Source organism: Bombus flavifrons, chromosome 11 (genome assembly GCF_040668555.2).
Source record: "Bombus flavifrons isolate JBK064 chromosome 11, iyBomFlav1_principal, whole genome shotgun sequence".
In the NCBI taxonomy this organism is placed as follows: Eukaryota; Metazoa; Arthropoda; class Insecta; order Hymenoptera; family Apidae; genus Bombus; species Bombus flavifrons.
The window spans coordinates 4,093,652-4,117,339 of NC_138452.1; the positions used below are offsets into that span (position 1 = coordinate 4,093,652).

Sequence of the window (23,688 nt, forward strand, 5' to 3'; positions counted from 1 at the left end):
TAAAAAATGTTATGTGATGTCAAGAAAAAAAGAAATAACAGAATAATTATTCTGCCACTTTTCGATTTTCTACTTTACACGAATGTATGTTAATGTTCAGGTAAATACCGAATGTAAAGTAGAACGTGGAATGTATATGAGTTCTCTTTCTACGTTTCACTACTAACATGACTTGTTTCTTGCTAATTTTTTAATTCGTTTATAGGATGTTCCAAAGAAGTAGATAGAAAATAATCTTCCTTGAAACAGCTTGCGAATGTATCGGAGAATTATTTTCAACAAAGTCGCGTTTCTATAAGGTAAAAATGTGAAAAGAGAACTAATGTACATTCACGCAAAGTGGAAACTTGAATATTCCATGTAACATTAGTTTATGGACACAAGTTTATCGAGAATTTTTTGCTAGCTTTCGACTCCTCTCATCCAGTTCTGTTAGCCTATAATTCCGAAACAGTCTGCACAAGGTAATAACTTTCAATAACCGTAAAAACAGGATGCACCGACGTCGCGGCGTTATTGCTTCTGATTAATGGACGTTTCGCGAACAGCGCGAGCCAACAATTTACCGATGGCGGTCTGGTCTCGCGAACGGCGTGAGAAACGAGTCGCGAGATCGACCGTTTTCCTTTTTATTTAGCGAGGCTAATTGCGCGTCTCGGGGTTAAAGACGATACACAGTCAAATTGTGAAAACGCGCGAAAATTCATTTGTCCGTTTCTGATGTGCGCCTCGTTATATGGAATGCTGTGCGTTTCACGCACTTTCCATATACGGAGTCACGCGGACATTAAGAATAGAACGAACGTGGCCCCTTGTGAAATGGCACGCGAACAGCTCCATCCAGCTGCACGCATGATCGATAGTAACGACGTCTCGAGAAAGTTAGCGAACTGCTGATTTACAACTTTGTTACGAGCCCCCTACGAACTAAGCATTGTACTTTTGAACTGATTACTACCCACCTGATATGTGATTTTCAAGGTCTGGCATGTTGCATTCAGAGTTGACACATTGATAAATTGTTGAAATTTACATACGTAGAAAATCAAGTTTCGACGAGGCGCAAAATTGCAGAAGAATATATTTTCAAGTTTTCAAATTTCCGAATTTTTTAAATTTTTGGTTTACTTACATTTGCGAACATAAAAATTCTACAAAGCTCAAACTTCCGAATATTTAAACTTTCGATCGCTTAAATCTTTTAATATTTACCTCCGAATATTCAAATTTTCAAATTTTGTAGTCTTCCACTATCCAAATTTGCGAACTTAAAATCTTTCAATTTTCAACTCTTCAAATACTTAAATATATCTCAATTCTCAAATATTTAAACATTCAAATCTATCAATTGTTCAAATCTTCTAATCTCTGAATGGCAAATCTTGTAAATGTTCAAATCTCCATATCTTGATATCTTATTTAGCAAATCGTTGCGGCTATTACTACGCAAGATTGAAGTGTTTATCGAAGCGAAAAATGGAGGACGATTAAGCCATTAAATTGTACGAAGCAAGCTGGGTATAGGCGAGTCGAAAAGCTGCAAGGCAACGATTTCGAAGGTAACGAGCCGCCCCGGCATGTTCTAGAATACGTAAATTCTAATGAAATACGTGATCGATCCCAGTGAAACTTGAGAAACGGTGTCCGCCACTCATATCCGGGGCGCTTTTAATTGAAACTTTCAAATCCATCGAATCACGTAGCCGATCATTTTTCGCCGCCAATTTCCACGTGTACCAGGCTAACTAAATATCAGCAACACTGCCGATCTATAGCGGAAAAATTCGTTACCGCACCGAGGTGAAGGTGCTTACGGTACCAACGATAAATAACGAATCTCGTATAGATACGCATCTCGATAAACGTGTGATTCTTTGCTCTTTCACTTTACTTTTCTTTCGAAAAGATCGTCTATTGGCGAAGCTAACTTTACAGATTGTACAGCCATCCCGTGTGCCCTGATGAGTTTCAAACTACTTCGGTTAAACTTTTAACTATTTCTTCTGGAGAATGAGATTAAAGACCCTCCTACTTTCTGAAGATTCTTAGCAAAATCATACTTTATCAAACTTTGTTTAGTGCTATGATAAAATATATCGTGATAGTGTAAAAGTTAATTTAACCGTTGAAATATTACGATCCCCAAATTTCATTAACTTTAGTCACAACATACGTGCATATACGGTATAATTTAATCGATTAGATAATGAAACGTGTTAAGATTTCGACTAAAATCTTTCGTTTCTGACAAATACAGCGCCCTTTTTATCGATAAATTGCTCCTGGCATATACACAATTAACGTTTCAACAAAGACGAATCTGATAATAAAAGTCAATAAAATTCGATAATTCTTTATCTTCTTAGAAAATTCTGTATAGATGAAACTAACTTGATAGATCGTTTAACTATCTCGTGCACTCGTCAGTTGGAAACTTCTCTGGCAAACTTTTTTCAACGAAGTACTCGTGTTTGCTCCGAATAAGATCGGTCATTGTCCTCGAGGAGAGAAGTTGCTTGAAAAACTTTTGCTCGCCTTCGGGCGAGCAATTTTCCGTCTGGCCCGATGCTGATTATAGTTGGAGGAAACTTTGGGATCGTTTTTGGAACAATTGGATTTGAAAGCATGACGTTCAATGAACTAGTCAAGCTAGTAGAAAACTAGCCGGGTTTGCCAACTCGTAGAATTCGTTTCTTGTCCCTGTGGGATACAGAGATTGCTCTATACCTCTGTACAACTGTTCCACGAAAGTTCCACGCCAACGCATAGTTATGTTCAAACAAACTTTTATCTGCCAACGTGATAGATCTCAAGAGTTTCACGGTACCAGAGCATTGTTGGAATAAAACTTGGCAGCTACTCGATAAAATTCCTTTTGAAATATTTCACTTCTTCCAAAGTGTTTTTTAAAACCTGCAAATTTGACGAGTAAAGAAATACCTACTTTAAAATACCAATATCACCAAGGATCAAGTACGAGATATTTGGTTTATTTGAACCAGCTATACGTTAATATTGCCCACTGACAAATCCTTCGGAAGTACAAAGACAAAATGGAACGTTTCAGGATTCTGTGTGTTATCCTTATACGAGGACCACGCTAATCTTGCCTATATCGTTCTAATTTTAATACGTTCCCACTATCGAAGCAAATAAGTACCAAAGTGAAAACGCGTCTATTAAGTAAGAACGATATAGGTATATCTTGGTCCATTATCAACAACGATATTCCGTCTCCTTTCGTTTCATCTCCAATCATTGTCTCGTCTCGAAAACCACTATTTAATCCTCCATCAGGCGCAACGCAACTTTCATGTTGTCCAGTCCACCTACGACGTCACCTAGAAACCATCTCGTCACCGGTCGTTATCACATGGTTGTGTGGCGATCGATCGAGGCGGTCGAACAGGATGAAGAGACGCGACAAGCCACGTACGTACTTACACGAGAGAGAAGAGGGAGAGAGTTCCTCGACCCATTCTCGAACGTAACGAGGCTAATGGGAGAACGATCGTCGGTCGGCTTTTCGAGCCGACGACCGGGTAATTTCTCCTACGCTCGATTCCGCGGGAAAAACAAGACCGGCTGCAGGAAGAGGAACGATCAACGTGCTTCTCGGCTACGTTCCTCTCTTCCTTCGCGACTTGTATGCACAACCGGGTAAGAGGCATTATCGGCCAGATACGGTTAAAGCAGACGCGTCGGGGAAACCTGGACGAGGTTTGAAAAGCCGGCGTACAGAAACCAGAAGGACGGCTTAGTCACACAGCTCGCGTCTGGTCTCGACTGGATCAACCAGCGACATCGTGGATTTTCTAAAACGATTAGAAGTAATTGCGTTCGCGCGAGCCTTCGCTATAGTTAATGCGGTTCTAGAAAAGCAACTGGAAATCTTCTGCAAGTCGTCACGGGGTACGCAAGCACCGTTGGTCACTGTTTACGTCGTATAATTTCTTTATTAATCGACTATCGAGGACGGCTAGTTATCTCGACCAGGCAACTCGCCCATGGTGTCGGTATGGTTGACACGCCCGTTAGGAACTTTTCCTGGCGCGAAGTCGCCTCTTATTAACGATCCAATGGCTACTTGGCTTTTTTGCTGCAATCGTAATTACATGCGTTAAAATGGACATGGCATATATTAGCTCGTTGGAGAAATGAAACGCGACGGAATCGAGATACGTAGCTTTCTATCGGTCCGTTGTAATATTCTTTCGGTAGTTTGGTCGAACGATATCGATCCTTTCGCGGTGACGATACATTGAATTCGTCGTCGCAGATAGCTTAGCGTTCAACGCTTTTAACTGCCTTTCGTTTCTCGATGGTTCAACAGTAAAATTGGCATTCGTGGACGATGAAAGACAATTCGTATCTGGTATTCGTTTTTCTCGCGCGTATAATTAATCGTAACTTTGCTGGTAATTTAGATTAAACTGAAATCCTCGAGCACTACGACAGATCACATCCGTTAGAATAAGTAAGAAACAGGCAACGGATGGATCTTTTTTTCACTCGAGTTCATTATTCATTTGTTATTGGAGCAAGAAGCAAATTAGGATCGACGACGTCGGTCCAGTTTTAGAGTTTACATTTCGAAACTATCAGAAACGGTTCTTTTCGTGCTCCCTGATTGACAAATGTTCCTCTAGCTGCTCCCCTGAATCACTTCCAAGACACTGTGATTATTGATGTTACAGGAAGAGTAATTGACAGCAGCTTTCTGTCTGCAAATAGTGCAATCGCTTGGAAATTACATGCGAGTAGAAATCGCGTGTAGCGTGTCCCGCCCAAAAAGTAAAGAAAATGACCGATTTATTAATGTCCACGGTGTTGGGTTGGTTATTGCTCACGTTTACCGGAAACTCGACGAGTTTCTCGAAGGGATAAGTACATTTTTCTACTTTATGGCTGGGTAAAAGTAAAATAAACGAATTTATGAATTAATTTATCAATCGAATGCATTAATATTTTTCTGTAGCACGTACTAAGATAGTTTAAAATGTTGAAGTTTGCGCAGAATTTAGTATGCTTCTTCAATTTTCGTTAGAAATGTTGTTTTTCATTTGTTATTTCATCTGGAAATTATATAACAAGTAATTAAAGCACGTTTATCTTCCTCGTCATACGGTCTTTGATCATCGAATTAGAACCACTTGCACTACCGCTCATAATTATTCGAATCACTTGAAAAGTTGATGTACATTGCTGGAATAATCTAAATTTAATACACGAAAATGTCTGACTAATGATACGCTGCTTACTTAGCGTTTATAACAGAAGCGAAATAAAATACAAAAAATCCTGTAATTTACGAGCGCCATAGTATGCGTATAACGTTAGAAATGAACAATCTCTGCCATGAGAATTCATTCGTGTCTCTCGTTCTTAACGACGAAAAATATCGAAAGGTTTGAGTGATTCTCGTTAAATGATCAGACTCTTCCAAATTTTCCTATACTTATTTCCGCTTCATTTACAAAAAAAAAAGACAGTTTACACAATCCAATTTACAGGAAGCTGTAGCAAATAGCAAAAGGCAGCATAATGTAGTGATACCATAGAGATTTAATAGGTTCGCTGGCGATGCTCGTTATCGAGCGCGTGGTGAAATCAAGGGCCGAATCAGCAACGCGCGGTCGAGTGGCCGAGCGCGGAAAGAACTCGGCGATCGCGATCGATCGTCGAGGATGTTCCTTAATTGGACGTCGTCGCTATGTTTCGGCACGCGGGATTTTCTAAACCGATTAGAAGTAATTGCGGCGACAGCTGCCCCGCGGGCTGGAAAAGCACCATTCGCAATGTCTTTTTACCGTCGTGGCGATTTATTAACGGCCATCCCGCGGATCGATCGAGAGACCAACGTCGTCGTCGGAGAAAATAACTTATCCCCGAGTAATCGACGCGATCGTTTGTCCCCTCCACGAATTCTATCAATTATCCCCCTTACTTCATCGATTACCGACCCGCGTGTATTGATAAAAATTAACGCCGTCGTCCCTTTTAAACTTATCTACGTTGCAATTATTCTTCATTTGTCTGTTGGATACATTGAAACGCTGGAACGTGGTGATTGCAGATAACGCACGGTGCGAATCGTATGGGAAATCGAATCAAAGGATGAATAGAAGAGTGACACGACGTGTGATTGTACCGGTGATCGTAGCATTTGTTCAGCAAGGTCGTTGCATGCGTCGCTTCATCAATAGTTACTATATTTATCTTCATTTGTCTGAAATCCTATTGCGAAACGACTGGGTTATTCGTGCAGAAATCATGAAGTTTGCAGAACCTGAACAGCCTTGGCTTCGATTATTACCTTCGTATGTTAGATTCCAATTTTGGAGACAAGTTGCTGCCGAGTTAGGTGTAATACAGACTTATTTTGTACGTGTTGGAAACTTGTAGCAAATTTTCTATGAATCTGAAATAATAATAAAAAATCGAAACATAATGTATATGTTCTTTTGTGATGACAGTGGAATAACAAAGCTAATCGAGCCATACGAAACACGCTTTCTTCTACAGAAAAGCTGTTAATTACGTTTGGAGAAAGAACGAAACCAGAAAGGTAGCACTTGAGCTTACGGCGATTGCAGAATTAAATTGATGACGCGTAACCTAATCGTAGGAATGAAAAGATTAATTCATCTATGCATCGAATATCGGATGAAATCAAAATATCTACATAGAGGTTTTAATCTGGCAAGAAGTAACATTTGGTCGAGTCCAGGTCAAACGCGGATGCCACGCAGTTTTCTTGGCAACTCGCTTTTTCCTGACAGATTTATCGCGTGTCCCATTCATAGCCGAGGAATATGGAAACGGCGGTAAAGGAAAGAGAAAGAAACCCGTGTATGCAGACACGATCGTACGCCGCGACAGTGACGTCCGCGAAGAGCCTTGTTAGTCGACATTGAACTTCCTTTCACTGTGTAATTGAATTAATTGCCGGCGATATTGCCGCGTTACTTTGCGTTTATTGTTCTCTAACATCGCCAATCTTCCATTCTGCCTTTCTCTTTTCGAACCCTTAAAATTCGTCCCTCGTTTTACCACGACCTTCGTGCCGTAGACTTTCTTGTTAGCGGGCATTAAAGTCTCTTTCACCGGCGCGATCCAACCAATTCCCGCGATTTCAAGCTTTTCCCTGGTTTTACGTTCTACTCGCTTGCCCATGGGAATGGGCAAGAACTTCGTTACGCGTTGATTTCAATGACGTCTTCTTTTTGCCTGTTTTTATAGAGAGAAAAACGATACATTTTTGGTGATTCATAGCGCGGAAAAATAATCAAAGAAACTCTCTGTCTGTTACTTTCATTGGCAACATTTTTTCTAATAACCAAATTAGTCTAGTTTTGTGATTATAATTTGATTGCATTTTGGTCTCTAAGATATCGCGTATTGAAGTTTTCAGGATATTTGCCCGCTTTTCATATGTAGAATAAGTCTTTTCATATGGAGCAGAGCATCCGCAATGCAATAAATAGCTCCATGTCGTAACGAGTTTACGAATCGAAGAAATCTGTCATAACACTAATTGAAATATTAGCAAACACACTGTAATGGACATTCAAAAAACAGACAGCATTTCAGACAGGAATATATTTGAAATAAAAAGACAATGCGCTACGTTTTCGTAAAAAATGTACGTGAAACAGAAAATACTTTCCATCAATAGTATCGATGGTACATACTATTATTAAGTACTATCAGTAGTACTTGTACCTATTTATTCGTCTACTATCGTTTACTATCCAAATTTTGGCTATAGAAACAACACAGACATGTTGAAGTTCAATCACTTTTTTTTCCACTCAAAAAATTCCATCATTTTCTAATAATTCTCCCTCAATTGACCCATTACTCGTTATCATTGGTAAAAAGTAGGAAAACCGCACGGTGCAGCTTCGTAAGCGCGAAAGAAGCAACGCCGATGAACAAGGAAGGCCGATCCGAACGGAACGTTAGAGTTCGCGACAGGTTCGCAGACAGATCTCGCGTTCACGCCCGAGTTCACGCGGTTTTTGTCGCGTCGACTGAACGACAACGGCTACCACGGGAACCGGTAACCCTGGACTAACTTACTTTCAGCCGATCCAGCCGCTGAATTACAAGTAACCTAGCGTACTCTTCGCGGATTGCCCTGAGGATCGTTGTAAACAGCGCCTAAACGGCGATCCGCGTGCAAAGCGTAAAAAGCATAAACGGTGTGCTCTCGGCGTAAACCGTAATTTTCCTCGCTACCAACGAACAGCGCAGTCGCTTGAACAACGCTAATTTTTTACGACGTTTCATCTATTGCTAACGATCTGTGTCTGGAGAAAGAACGGCGGCTCACTTGTACAATGAAACGACTAGCCTCTTTGGATGCAAATATTACGTGGTGTGGCACGAAGAACGTTGGCTCGAATTGTCGTTAATTATCGTGTCTTCGACGGTAGCGGCATTTGTTTGAGAATTTATATAGAATTTGTATAGTAGTTTGGCGTGACACGTTTAAGATTAGAAAGTATAGTCTTTGCGTTTTTTAACACGTTGTTAGCACGCGTGGTATCTAAATCGAGGATGTTTATGCCTTTAAGATACACTTCAGAAACTTAAATGTAAAATGTATAAAACATCCGAAGTAAAACGTTCATTGTTATATCTACTGAATAGAACAAATCTGTGTATTTCCAGATTTTTCCATTTTTTCTAGAATATGTTCCATTTGTTCTAGAATATGAAATTGCATAAACAACAGTTTAATGATGTCATTCACATAGTTACGTGTGACGCAATGGTTTTGCATGAAAGATCAAGGTTACGTGCATAAGTATAACATAGGAATTTTATTTTTTAATTTGACAAGGCAGATAAAGTCTTGTCTGTACGTAGCAGAGATGATTTTTTGCAAAGTACGACAAACAATGTTTTTCAGTGACTTGCAATATATGCTGATAATTTTAAAGAATAAGGTATTTTGAAAAAGTGATTCTTGTTTATCGATGAAGTTTTTGAACGTATGACACGGTTTAATACGATTTAATAATGAATTTATAAACATGTTAAGATTATGGTCGAAATGTTTCGCTTATTTCGAGAGTAGTAGTCTTTTCACTGACACGCTACTTCAAGTAGTATTGTAGATACACAATCAACGTTTCAAGTGATACAAAGACGAACGTGATAATAGAATTCAATAATATCTCGACCCAGATCTTATGTATTCGCGTGCATAGTACGCGATCCCGCAAATCTTTCGATCAAATCGTGAATACATAAATCTCATTTTCGCAAGGTTAATGTATTCTAAACGATAATATTTCTGCTTTCCCTGCACCGAGGACCATAAATCGTCTTCTTAGCCGTGAGTTCGACCAGCTGGTTTCAGCTACGTGTCGCACGTTTTGACCGTGAAACGGTGGCGTTGCGCAAACCTGGACAAACGTTACGTCACTCGCGACGTGATCTATCATTTGCATTCCTCTTCCGCCTGTTGGATGAATCGCCGATTAGGTCAAGATTGCAGTATAGACAGCGTTTGGTGCTTCGTGTTGCCGGATGAAAACGGCCACGTTCTTCCTGAGTTGTTCGATCAGTGAAACATTAAGCCATCGTTTCTTCGCGAACTTACCTCGTGAAGCAAACGACTTCTCGATTAGCTTCATCAACCCGCCGTCTGTCGAAGTTATTATCTTAAGCTCTTTTGTTTTATTTTATACCGACATTTTCTTGAAAATTTAAAGGCTCCTTGCTAAACTTGTTATCGATAATTGGGAAACATTTGTAATAAGTTTTAGGCTGCTTTAACACGCAAATTTTTTAACTAATCCCTGCTTTTTCATAGAAAAAACTTTTTACAATTACCATATATTGTCTTATGTAATTAAAAATCATTATCTATTCAAATTATAAGTATTCGGCGAGCAGAATCAGAGAATACTAGTTTTATAGCATATAGAGAACTTGTGAAATTTAAGCAGAATCAAAAATATAATTCAAATCTAAATATAATTGAATTTAAAACCTTAAACCAAGTCTCACCTAATCTGATCCCGATTCAAACCTAATCTCGCTTACTGTATAAACTAAATGCTGTGACACATCGAGACTAATAAAAATAATTTGCAAAGGAACTTTTCTAATCTAAAAGCTAACATTCTTGTCGAGTACTTGCTATTAGAAAATATAGGGATCTGGAAAAAAATATAGCGAGAAATTGTTGACGTCCCAAGATAAAGTTTAATGAAGTTTCGCGTTAGCGGAACGCAGAAGAATCTCCCATGGTAATCTGGTATAATTGAATAGACGAAAAGTGGATTAGGCCACTTTCCTCTAAGAAGGGACGCAATCCAGCTTGATTATTGTCTGCGCGAATTCGAACTTAATAACGTCCCCTATTTTCTTCGTTCCCAGCGCGGCTCTCCGAAGCTAGATTACGTTTAATTACTGTTATGACGTCTGCCAACATGGAACAATGTACATAGGTTCAAAACGAAGAATTCCGCGGGGAACGCAACCTCGGTCTCTCTCATCAACGTGGAAACAGAACTTTTCTATGGAAATCCTGGCTCTTTTATCGTGTGATTTTTTTTACATTGTCTCGTTCAATGCAATACACGTTTGCTAATAGTCGAACAGTTCCTGGTTTACGGTTTAAATGAAACGGAAGTAGCATCGATGGAGAGGGTTAACCTTCGTTCGAGTAATCGAGCTGGATATCTGACGAACGATGCAGATTCAAGAGTCTCGAAACGAGAGGCGATCTCACCTCTGGCCTCGAGATCTTCCGTCACGTTGCGTCCACTCTTTTAACGATCCCATCGTGGAATTATTCCGCGGTTATACCTCGAGGTCGAGGTCGTAAGAACCCTGGGATTCGTGTAAGGAGGTCATCGACCTCCGTCGAAACGGTCTGTTTGAACAATCGGTAAACGAGAACGTGGACGAGCAAAATGATTCGTTATTCTCGTCATTGATGGGACGGTGAAGGTGTTGAGTTTCGCCTGAAGGAAACTTTTCTACTCTTGCTCGGGCACGACGCGACGCACAGAGAATTCAGGTGGAATCCACCGGTTTCGAGAACGTTTATGTGGGTCACTCGGGGAATCGTTAAGTCGAACGTGTAATCGTTGACGAAAGTGGTGTAAATTTTATGCGAACCTTCGATATTCCGATTTCTATGTAATTAATCGATAACGTTAACCTTCATAGAAAATTTCGATTGGTCTTTGTACGAACGTTCCCGTTTAATTAGTGCAACTATGTATATACATATTTCTTCTTGCAGTCTTCGTATTTCTTAGTAAAAATATTACTAAACCGCTCTGGATCTCCATCCTTGAAATATTTTTATGGAAATTCCAAATTTGTCGCGTCTATAGAAACATTGAATAATTCAAAATATTTCTTTTCCATGTTACAGGATTCGGTAAATTTTTGCAAATCTATAGGGCTATTGAAAATTTAATAATAATAATTATATAGTAACAATTAACACTTACATAGTCCGAGTGACGTCATAGTGCTGAAGCTTCGAACTTACAAGTACATTTATTACATAACATTCTGACTGTCTACATCGTAACTCGGAAGATTTTGATTCTCTAGATCTTCTGATATCTTGAAGCAAGTCGCATTAAGCTCGTTTGCGTGTCACGCGCTCGGCACCTAAGAAAGTTCAGTATCTTCTCAGAGATTAAGATCACGGGAATTAACATAATCGTCCGGCTTAATACGATCCTCTGAATGACTGAAGGTCTCGTTATGCGTCTCTGTTGATCATAGGACATAGCACGGAGATTCCGGTAACGTTGACTAGTCCCTCAAGTCGATTGAATCGGAGCTGCTCGCGGGACAGGGATCAACGTGATCCTGACCGTGCTACTCGGACGATAATGGGAAGATGAAAGATCATGCTGGTAATTTTCTCTGCTTCGTAATGCACCTAGTATGACTTATTACTGTCGATCCAACGACGAGCACGTTTTCCACTTTATCGTATCAATGTCGTATTCGAGGATTCTCTAACAGCTGCTTTGAAATTTTCGTCCAGCTAAAATTCCCATTCGAAACGGATCGATCGTATATTTCAGCGATCGTATACTTCCGAGAAAGTTGTCGAATTATCGAGAAAGTTAATCAGGGGGCGACGAGGTATGAAAATAATTAAAGCCTGTTTTTGCAAAAAGAGTAAAAGCGCAGGGAGAGAAGACGATACGGGATACGCATTTTAGCCCAGTTATTTGCTCAGCTGCGTCGAACGGGATAATCGCCCGATCGCCATTGTTGATCCTGGCTAATTTCACCATCCCAATTTCGGAGCGGAGCTCGTTTCACGGTCGTGAACCGTCCGCGACGTGCGTTCACTTTCCACGAGCTGATCACGTCGACGCAACCCCATGGTCCCACGGTCGCGCCGTCAGAACAATCACCCTTCGACGTAGCGTGTGCGTGGTAATAGGAAGATGAAGGATCACGGTGGTAATTTGCTCAGTCAACGGTCGGCGAGATCGCGAAGATTTATCACCGGTATGTTCGATGGACAGAGAGAAAAAGACAGGACGGGAGAAAGGGAAACGATATGACGACAATGCGCGAGACAGAGAACGACGAAGGAAAAGGAAGATGCGAGACCAAGAAGAAGAGAAAGAGACAGAGAGTCCTAGAACTCGAAAACCAGTCTACACACGTCGCGACGCGCGAGAGGTCTGACCGCTCTTGACCCTCGTGCCAGGGTGCTGGAATTTATCGTTCGAAGGACTCACCTCGCCACTGATGCACACGCTGGTTGCCCGTTCGATTCAACGACGAGCGGTTGGTTCGATACCACACGGTCCTTCGAGATCCAACCACGAGTTTCTTGCAGTAGTCCGAAATATCCAAACGAAGGGGTGATGGGATACAGGCTCCACGGATTCTCGTTCGAGTAGCCGAACCACGACACCGGAGGAACGAGTTTTCACTTTTATTATACGGAGTCCCGCACGCGTCTCCTCTTTCTTCACCGCGTTACGTATCACAGTTTCTTCGCGACCGGTCGACCTCGTCGCGTCGCTATATATTATAGAAGACGCGACGAAGTGAACGTAAGAAGGAGGTGGAGGAGGATGAACTGGAGCAACGTCGACAACAACGACGATGATAACGACGATGATAACGACGAAGAAAGAAATGGCAACCTTACCCAGCGAAGGGTAAAGGAATAAGAAACACTGGAGGAGCACAAGCCGATCGCCGTCCGATCACGTCCAGGAAGAACCGGCCGTATTAAAGGCGAAGGAGAAAATATAAAGAGGAACAGGGCTAGAGAAATAAAGGGAGACGGGAGATTTCACGAGATCCTCTCTCGCGGCGTCCCGAGGATCTTTGTCGAGGAATCGCTCGGATCGATCCTCCTACCTCCTCTGTATTATTCCACTGAACGATCCACGGGAACGGTTTATCCAGAGGCACGGTATATATACTTGTGTGTCGGCCGCGCGACGTATCTCTTCCGCTCAGTCCTTCTCGATGAACGAAATCGGAGCCTGAAGCACGGTATCCATGTAGTATCGGTGTCGAGCGGTTGTATGGATCCACGATCAGGAGCGTCCGACGAGCAGATCACCCGAGCGTACGACGAGCGTAGTTGTCGCGGTAGACGGGACGACAGGTGCAGCAGCTGCAGCTGGCACGGTCGTCGGCTTCATACTGAAGGGGCGCCTCGATGCCGCCGGCTCACCGATGCTACGAGAAACTGGCTCTGCCACTGGCGACGGCACTGAAAAGTCGGAGCTAGCGCAGACTCTACGCTAGTTCCACGCTTGCTCTCCGCTGCTGTTCTCCGGCTCCTTCCCCCACTCCTTTTCACATCGTTGGTCCAAGAGTGGGAATACACAGCTCGTGCAACGTACTCGTGCCTCCCCTCGACTCCTCGCCCCAGTTTTTCGCCTTCTCCACCTTCTCTTGTCGCGGACAGCCTCCCTCCCCCTACCCTCGTGGAACCTCCCCACAGCTACCCCAACAACCGCGCTTCCAACATCCCCCCTCCTCATCTCGATTCATTCCGTCGGTCGCCGTGAGTCGCGAGTCGTGAGTTCTCGGTTGCTCACGGGCACATCGAGAATCGCTGATATTCCAGCACTTTGTAGCCGGTCCTCGATGGATGTTGGGTGAGTTCCACGCGTTCCGGTAGGTCGGTGCCAGAGGAGAACCGGACCGGCAGCAAAAACGATTGCGTTTTGAGACGAGGGGAACGTTCTGGGCTCTCGTCGATGGCCTGGAAAAGCGTTTCGCGCTATGTCCGGATGAGCCGCTGGACCCCTTCGAACATGTTCCACGGTTATCGATGATTTTTTCTTCCAGTTCGTTGCTCATAACCGGTGGCTGGGGTCACGATTGAGTTACAACCGAATAGATAAACGTCGGGTTTTTTTACTGATACAGTTGCACAATCGTTTAGATATGACCCCCGATTCTTGTAATTAGGTAGAAAGCATTAGAATTTGGAACGTTGCCTTTTAGTATTATCTGTTTGGAAGAAATAAGGCGTTGGATCTCCGTGGAGATAAAACGAACGTTCTGCCCAAGAATTCCCCGCCATGCAACACGACATTATCTTTCAGCCATTCTGGTTCGGATTAATCCAGACATCATAACTATTGTAAGATAAATTTTAAAAGTTATGGTATAAGAGCTAATACCTGTAATTAAAAAATTTTGGTTACGAATAACCATTATAAATGATTAAACGTTTTTCGATTTTCAGTGATCATTATCGGTGAGGAAAATTTAATTTTGGTTACCACTGACTAATATAAGAGATCCGAATTTTACTTTTATTATCGATAACCGTTATCGATGGTGAAGAATTTTAATAATGGATATCAGTGTAATCAATCCCCGTTTCAAGATTTAAATTTTAAGTAGTAAACCTGTAAAAAAACCTGGAAATGCGTCTCGAAAGAATCTTCCTGCCGTCGAGATGGAAAGTGGAATATAAAAAGCTCGCAAACAGCTGCACTGAGCAGGGCGTGCCGAACGCACGGTTAGACCCCGTAAACCGACGATTTTTCTCTATGTATACGCAAGTGCTAGTTGTGTGGGTGAGATTTCTACGAGGGGAACGGTTTTGACAAGGGGCGAAGAACCCTCGTAACGTTCAGCCTGATGAACGTCGTTAAATCAAAGCTGTCCTCCGAAATTCAAGGCGTAACACCTTTCCGAAACCTGGTCCTTCGAGTATGTTCGTGCTCCTACCCATTATATATATCGTACTTGACGTATATACTAGCTCAAGAGTATGCGACCTGTCTCGTCCTGTGACCTTTCCATAAACCATAATCCATCCCTTGGTCAAGATGGCTATCACCTGTACAAACATATTAACTCAGACCAGTAATAATCTTAAGGACCCCCATAAAGTTCAAACCTTTACCTTTCTGTCAAAGGCCCTTAACCGTTGGAAACATCTCCCAAGCCGAAACGGTCCTTACAATTATTACTCATTAAGGGAAAAATGTGAAAAGCGGATTTTCTCATGTACAATATTCAACGGACACTTCCATCTGCAAGCGACCGTTGATGAAGGGCGGGCAACAGCCATCATTAGTTCCGTGTAAATATCGGCTTCACAGAAAACACCTTACTTGCTAGCAACCTTTCAACAGAAGGGATAGCAACAGAATACATCTCAACTTGCTAGTCACACTTCACCTTATATTCTTCCAGGGAAAGTTGTTGGAGATAGAGAGTATATTTATGATGTCAAATCAGTGTTATAATTATTCAACCACCCCTATTATCTTAATCGATATAGGAGTCGACTGATTCGTGGCGACGGTCATCATATCGTAACGAGAATTTACGACTCTCGTTGGCGCGTTATGCTGTGAAAGCGTCTCCCCGCGAAGCGATCGAACACACCCATTTGCTTATTTCTGATGGAATCGAGTTTAGTTAGAGAAATACGGGTGGAAAGATTCAGCACGATTTTATGCTTCATTAGATCTGACGTAGAACTAGACTACGAATGTTTATGCAAATTCATAGTTTTATAAACATACAGTGGTTACATACCCTTATTTTCTAACGAAGAATTCCTTTATCAGGTTCTAAATACATTTCATTTTTATAATATCAGATTTTTGTAATTATATAATACGAAAGCACTATTAAATAATGTAAAATTTAATATAGTGAGATGGAAGTAATCATTATGATTAAATACTATAACAAATACAATGGCGAATACCTTTTGTAGCTACAGTAAACTAAAAAAGAAAGAGACCATTGAAATGGACACTTAGTGTTCGTGTACTTATGAGCAACAGTGTACGCTTGAAGTCGAACGACGAGGCTCGGTGGAACGTGGTCCCTCGTGCCACGACGCGAAAATACAGCGATTGCGAAACAACGGAGACATTTCTGTCGGTCTATAAATTCGAACTAGCGTCGCCGACGCGGGAATAATAATGTCACTGATAAAATACCAAACACTAGAGCGTGGAGTAACCGTACTTCATTCAAGGCATTACCGTCTGGCGAAGGTATTCGCCAAGAGAGAGAAAGCTACAGGACGAAGAGGACGAGGAGGACGAATGAGAGTGACAAGGAAAATGGGTGGAGCAGACGGTGCAGACGGAAAAAGAGGTTCGATCGGAGAAAGAAGAAAGAAGAGAGAAAGATACGAGAAGAAAGGACAAGACAGAGAAGGAGATCTTTCAGAATAGAACAAAATAATCCCAGCGTGGTCGGAGGAATTTATAACTTTTCCACTTTTGCCGATACCGAGTTGCTCTTGGTTGCTTGGGTTATCGCCACGAAGTTGCACTTGTTTTCCTACATTTATCGGGTGTAAAGATCGAAAATGTCTTGCGTCGTTGGCAATCTCACGACTCGTCGAATATTTGCCGGTTACCGAGCCTCGTGTCTAAACACGAGTCGGAAGGCGACACAGAGTTAAAACAAAACGCGAAAAAAGCACACAGCGAGCCTCCGCCTGTGCCACGAACGACTTTCCTTCAAATCGCCGGGACGTTTTATGTGCCGACGCCTGACATTTACAGTGAAATCTCGGCCGTAGCCGGTCGCCTACCATTTGCCTCAATGACATCTCGGGGATCTACGGTTTCTGCCGTCGCCAGAACCTGTTTCGAACCCGTGTTCCTGCTTTGGCCCGCTACGAATCCGCGAGCGACCGTGTCCGTCCGCGAATCGCCGCTCCACCGCCTCTATCCAACGTCGGTGTCCACGTAGCTCGGAGAAGCTTGCTCTCTTGCTTCTTACCTCTCTCGCGATTTAATCGGCCCTGTCGTGTTTTCAACGGTTACATTTCGAGGTACTTCTCGGACCGATAGCGGCGCGAGGACATTCTTCTAGACACCACGGCAACGGTATCTGGCGCCTTCTATCGCGATGAAAGTTTGTCGACTTTGATTGCGGTTTTAGTAAAATTTGAATTTTGTCTGTGTCATGAAACGACGATTACGTTTAATTCGTACTAATGTGTAACAGTTGATTTATAGTTTATATATCAATATATGATAGTGGATAGCGGATGGTTATTAATATATGGCAGGTTGAAAAATTTGTGATTTAACAGTGGAAGTATAGTAAAGTTTTTCATATTCGAATCAGATCGAAACAGATAAAAATGATAGTGGAATTTTTACATAATGCAACGATCACTTTTCTAATAACGAATTTCGCGTATTCAAACAGAGTCCAGGGAAATCGTTAATTTGTTTCAATATTTATGAATCCTCTGTATCCTCGGCTGGGATTTAAATTACTGTTATTTTTTAACGTAGTTCCCTTTGATTTTGATGAACTTTATCTGAGCAATGGTTCAATGTTTTTACGTTATCTAGGAAACTGGTTTCTCGAACTTTTTCAGGATAGCTTTGTTTACCATAGATATCAGTTGATTATGCGATGAAAATCGCTGACCGCCAGAAAACTTCGAGCAGCGTTTAAAACCGCACGGTATTTTCTGCCGTTTGGCTGGCACGCGAGCGTGACTCAATGCGTTTCATTGCGCCACTAAAACAGAAGCTGCGTGCGCGTCGTGCATTTTAATTCGCTCAGATTAATATGTGAACCACTCGACTTCCTGCCTATAGACGGATCGTAATGCGCTGTAAACCGGAAACGATGCTGAGGATAATTGCACAGGTAAAACGAGAAGGATACAGTTTCGCGGTATTGCCGACGATCGGCTTAACACACATTTATAACATTACGATCTTCTGTTACGTGTATGGTACTTAAAGGCTTAGCGGAAAGATCGATGGTTTAATGCGGCAACAAGTTTGTTGTATTACCAAGGTTGAACCTTTTGGATCTCCTTTTTCGGATCTTTAGATGCTCGAAGTTCCAGATCTTTGATTTCTTTCACTTTGTGGCCTTTTGAAACTTCAAGTTACGATGCTTCGGATCTTTTCATCTCCGCACTTCTAACATTTCGGCCTTTCCATCCTTCGACGCTTAGGACGTTAAATTTAGATATTAGATTCTTAGATTTTTCAACTTTTAAATCATCTTTCCAAGCTTCAGTCCTTGATCCTCGGCCTTCAAATTATCAATCCCTAGGTTCTTCAACCTTTTGGTACTCAGCCAATGTTATTCAAATATTTTTAAGCTTAGACCATTTAAATCATTGCCGTGAATCGTTGGAACATTGTACGATTCGTAAAAGATCACAAAGAATAATAATCAATGGAGAACGTATCAGAACCGTATTTTTCCTCGACACGCGTATAGATCTCTTATTCGGACTGTTTGTTCTCGAAGTTCCTCCGCAGAAGCCTTTCCACGGATTCTGTAAACACTGCCATGGAACGTCAACAAATTTTCCTCGCTTTGTGATATCGGTCCATACAGATCGTTTGCTTGCCGTTGAAAAATTTGGGAGGCGATGGCGACAGCTGAACAAACACGAGCGCCCTATTAATCGACGATACCTCGACAGGGAAACGCGAACGGCGAGCCGCTTTCAAATATTTGAGGAATCTGTTGCGATACGACTGACTCCGGTAAATAATACATTATGCGCCATAATTAAACACTATTTGAAAAACACGTGAAAAATGGGGCGCGGTGCTCCACTATTCCCCATATTATGCCTATCAACTTATTTATCCAACGTTATTAGTCAATCGCGAACCGTCAAAGTCAAAGAACCTATAGACGTACTTTGTCACAAAATTATTTGTACTCACATAACGATACAATTATCATTAACACTTTGACTGCCACGTTAGTCATATGACCGGCCACGGTTTCTCCTGTGATGCCACGGTGGTCATTGGTGACCGGAGCGCTTGAACTTCTTAGAATTGTAAAAATTGTATGAAATTTGACAGTTAGGGCATTTTGAATATAATCGATAAATAGAAGATACTTTGAAATAAAAAGTGCTCCATTGAACAATTATACATTTTTATTAGAACATCGATAAAAAAAAATGAGAATAAATCTTGCATCTAACGGTGCACTGTGTTTGCATCCATATCTTTGAAGGGTAATCTACGAATATTATTATAAACACAGCTTAGAAAATAATCGTAAATGCTGCTTCATAATCATATAATTGAAGTTAGAAGTGTGAACATACCTTGCTATTATATATAGAATGAGCAAATACTGTTTACTAATATCTTCCACACATTTCAACAATATTTTGGACATATTGCTTACGACGAAATTTCGAATGCGAATGGTTTGTTGAAATAAACGAAGCCTTGTTATAATATGTCGCTATCAACTGTTACCAAGGCGCCACGGTCGTTACCCGTGACCACCAATAAGATAAACGGTCCATCGGGAAAGAATGTTGTCTTACATCATCAATTTATTATTATTTTGCCATTATATGCTTTGAATAATAAAAATACTCCCGTGGCGTCCTGAGCGAAACATGTGATTTCGGCGTGGTAGTCAAAGTGTTAACATTTCTATATCCGGTAGCAGGAACGTATTATCAAGCCAAATGCTAGTGTCCAGTGAGGTCACGTTAGTGTCACGTGCAAGTTGACCCTTTACGTAAAGTTTACGAACTTAAAATTTTCTACCAAAAAGACGCCGGCTATTGGTTAAAGTTACTAGAAAATTCATGCTGACAGCAAAGTGTAAATGTATTTTTGAAGCAGTTGGAAAAAATTAAAACATTTAACTCACTAAAAACCTTGGTATAAAATTACGTTAAAAAACACTTTAATTTTTTCTACGTCAATTCAATATGCAGAGCAATATTCAATTACTAAAGAATTGTGTTAGCGAAATCAATTAGCAAAAAAAAAAAAGATATTTACACGATACTTCATCAACCCGCTATGTAACAATGTCCATGAATTAAAATAAAAGAGAATCGAGAAAACCTAGAAACTGCGCTCTTACTGTCTGATGCGTATCGATTTAAATTCCCGCGATCACGGTTTCACACAGTTTCCCTTGTTCGCCATATTGGAACACCCGCGCTCGTTTCATTTGCCGTTTAATTGCAACTCTCTCGCCTCCTGTCTCGATCCTACGTCAAAATAGAAATCACCAGGAACACGTGGTGTACACTTTTTGCTGTGTGACTGTTTTCACGATGTCGATTATTATGCGGTGGATTCCAGAAAAAGGGACGTGAAAACAAGACCATATTCGAATGAAACGACGTATAATTTTGCGGGGAACCTTTTCCAAACTCCTTTAACGCGACTTTACAGGAAATTCCACATGGAATGTCTCGTAAACGTGGAAAATCTCATTTTTTCGTCTCGACCAAGCCGACGTTATACACGACTATATTACGTACGCGGCTCTGTTTTCTTCTGAAATAGCCAGGCTTGTCGGAAAAAATTAGCATAAACGCCGGGAACGCGTAACGTTGTTATGCCTGTGTAGGACAGTGGGAAAACACTAGCATACATCCTCGTGCCTGTGACTAACGTTCCTGTAACCGTTGTTACGGTATTCGTATGCTGAAGTTAACGTGCTGAAGTTAAATAATAGATGTCTATTTTTGTTATTTCGATAAAAGTGCAGCTTATCAGATCGCAATTAACTGCAAGGTTATTCGCTCTTAATTAAAATTACATACACCAGCAGAAGGTTAAAAATCAGTACTTGCTTGCGTGTTTATTAGTAAGTTTTGTTTCAGAAATTTCATAAATATTTTTCTACTTATTAGAATTTATTACTATTATCAATTATAACTTTTTTTGAATTATAACATGCCTTCGTACTATTTATCTTTCAAACATTCTTTCATTCGCCACTATATGTATTCACATCTGAGAATTCCATATTCACAGTACGTGCATTCGTTAATGAAAATCTATATTCGAATAATTATAATCAACCTGCGATGATAACATCTTACGCACTATCCAATCATTATATGCGTGGCGATAAATATACATTTGACGCATCCTTTCATACGCGAATTACACTTCAATCGCGTTCGTTACCAACTTGTCGAGATACAGCAACTTCCCTCGCGCTTCTCGTCTAATAATTATTTTAATATTCCTGCCTAGAGCGAGTGTTTTAGCTGCTTCGGTTTCGTTAAACATAGCCGATATCGTTGCCCACGAAGTGCCAAGTGATTTTATCCTCGCCTCTTTAAATGATCTTCCCCTTATTTCCCTACGCATGATCGAACGCCCCTCCCCTCTTCCTCTTCCATCGGTAAATGGTTTATTAAACGCGATGCTGTATTATTATAATAATTATGCAAATATTCCAGTTAGCCTTGCAGGGGAGCTGTAGGGGCTACGGCGAGACCTTGTATTACTATCTGGTTAAGAAAGCTGTCGTCTCCTCTCTTCGTACGCTTGCGTCGATAATTAAACTAGCGCGCAAGCTCACGACGCGACGTTGAAAATGGAAATTTATCCGCTCGTCACATTCAGACGCGCTAATTCCTCCTCTGGCTTTTGCCATCGTAACATTAATCACCGGCTGCTAAAACCATTATTTCTACCCTATACACGAGTGTGTACATACAGGTAAACTGTATTTCTTCGCCTTTCGATTTATCAATTATTTTACTATTTCCTCTGATTGTATCAGTCATGTTAGAATATCACGGATGGGACGTCGTTGGATATTCGGTTGATGTTACTACGCACATTGATTTGCACGCCTTGAGGGAATATACGTAGGTTTGGTTCTTAATAAAATCGGAGTAATGAAGAAGCGGACCAGACTTTGGTAATGTAAAAAAATAGAATAATTGCTTATGCAGATATCTGCAAATTTTTGTAGGATATACGTGTTAATAATTAGAGCAGGGAAAGCTTCGATAAGATATATATCTCTTCAAGGCTTTCGTCAGAGTTAAAGAAGTGAACGCCAATTTCTTGCGTCGCAGTCGCAAAACGGTTGATCCATCTGGCTTATGACGCAGTACCGAAGAAGGTCAAATTTATGGCGCCTTCGAGTATTTATCACTTTCTCTTCTTGATAATGAGTTTCGTAGCTTTAACAGATACTGGACGTCTTGAATTATTTTAAATAATCGATTCGTTGTGTTCTTTGACGTACGTCTTGCCAAATGAATTTAGAAAATGACACTAACTAACGTGGTAGAAATTATGGAATCGAAGTTCTAAAACCAAAGACTTCCTTTATTGGAAACGTTCCTGGTAAGTTAAAAAAAAACTTTCTGTAAATTAATTATCCCCGAGTTAATCGATCGGAATTACAACTTTAATTTAAAGACATCAAATCCCAACTGTCATTGAGAACCGTAAAAAAGATCGTCGTTTAATTAGCTCAACGTATCTATTAGGTTGTCCGAAAAGTTTCTTTCGTTTCATAAGGTGATAATAGATGAACAATTTCTGTTTCATATTATTTTATTGAATTAGGTACGATCCATTCCGTCCTATTTCTATTGTTATGTTCGTGCATAATTCAATAAACTGATATAAAACAAAAAACATTGTGCGTCTATTATTTCCTTATAAAACGAAAGAAATTTTTCGGACAACCTAATATATAACAACATATCGCAAGATATTTATATAAGAACGTGGATAATTTTTATTTGCCTTTTAATTCGTACGTGTCTCGATCGTATACTCGCTAACCGCGAGACAATGCCATCCTGCAAACGCCTGCACGATCGTCTCGTGGAGTACGTGTTACCCCTGCCCGATCACAGCGTCATTCCTCGAGCATTTGCGTTCCAATGGCATCGATGGAATCTTCAAACGCGCTCCTAATACACGGATACGTAAAGTGGCCGGCGTTGTTATGGGGTCAAACGAGATACCGTTGCCTCTGTTAACTTAACCCGAGTCTCTTGCGCAAACTGCGGCGTATTTGAACGGCAGCCTCCTGCGCTTTCCTAATAGGATATTTTTTCCATTTCATCTGGGACAGACCGGCGACGCTCGTGGCCAGATTGCTTTCTATCTTGATACAGTCGGCCACTTATCACCGACTTATGCACAGAGGTCGAGCGATCGCACGAAACGAGGCCTGTATGCATCTAAGTCTCTCGTGCCTCGTGTAGTTCTTACTTCTAGCGACTATGTATCGCGGGACGACACGACGTGATGGCTTTGTTCAAATTTCCTTGTGAAATGTCTCTAAACAATGCTCGATCGATAGAATAGAGATAGATATGAAACTGCTTGAAAATGTTTTATCGTTTTTGGAGAAAGCGTTAAACATTAACATAAGCGCCGTCTCTTTGATTTAATTGCTTACTCGCGAATAACTCCA

At 41.1% G+C, this 23,688-nt stretch overlaps 1 protein-coding gene, 2 long non-coding RNA genes and 1 other non-coding gene across 6 annotated transcripts in view; 1 reads left to right on the top strand and 3 right to left on the bottom strand.

Annotated features, from left to right (window-relative positions):
• Positions 1 to 13,842, bottom strand: part of knockout (Stork-head domain-containing protein knockout) — a 109,719-nt gene extending 95,877 nt beyond the window's left edge. Inside the window, exon 1 of one of the 2 annotated variants that reach the window (XM_069122887.1) lies at positions 12,750 to 13,842. The gene's annotated coding sequence lies outside the window, so the exon portion shown is untranslated. The remainder of the gene's footprint in view (positions 1 to 12,749) is intronic. The other variant, XM_069122890.1, reaches the window with a different exon arrangement.
• LOC138185022 (uncharacterized) overlaps positions 1 to 23,688 on the top strand; it is a 228,006-nt gene that overhangs the window by 101,424 nt on the left and 102,894 nt on the right. The window lies entirely within an intron of this gene.
• LOC138185334 (U6 spliceosomal RNA) lies at positions 3,048 to 3,149 on the bottom strand. Its single transcript, XR_011174584.1, has one exon. It is a non-coding gene; the product is annotated as a U6 spliceosomal RNA (small nuclear RNA).
• Positions 16,176 to 22,149, bottom strand: LOC138185038 (uncharacterized). Of its 2 annotated transcripts, none has more exons than XR_011174504.1 (3): positions 19,580 to 22,149; positions 18,576 to 19,491; positions 16,176 to 18,441 (listed from the first exon to the last, which is right to left on the bottom strand). It is a non-coding gene; the product is annotated as an uncharacterized LOC138185038 (long non-coding RNA). The 2 variants fall into 2 exon arrangements; XR_011174505.1 differs by having other exon boundaries at positions 18,576 to 18,890; positions 19,185 to 22,149.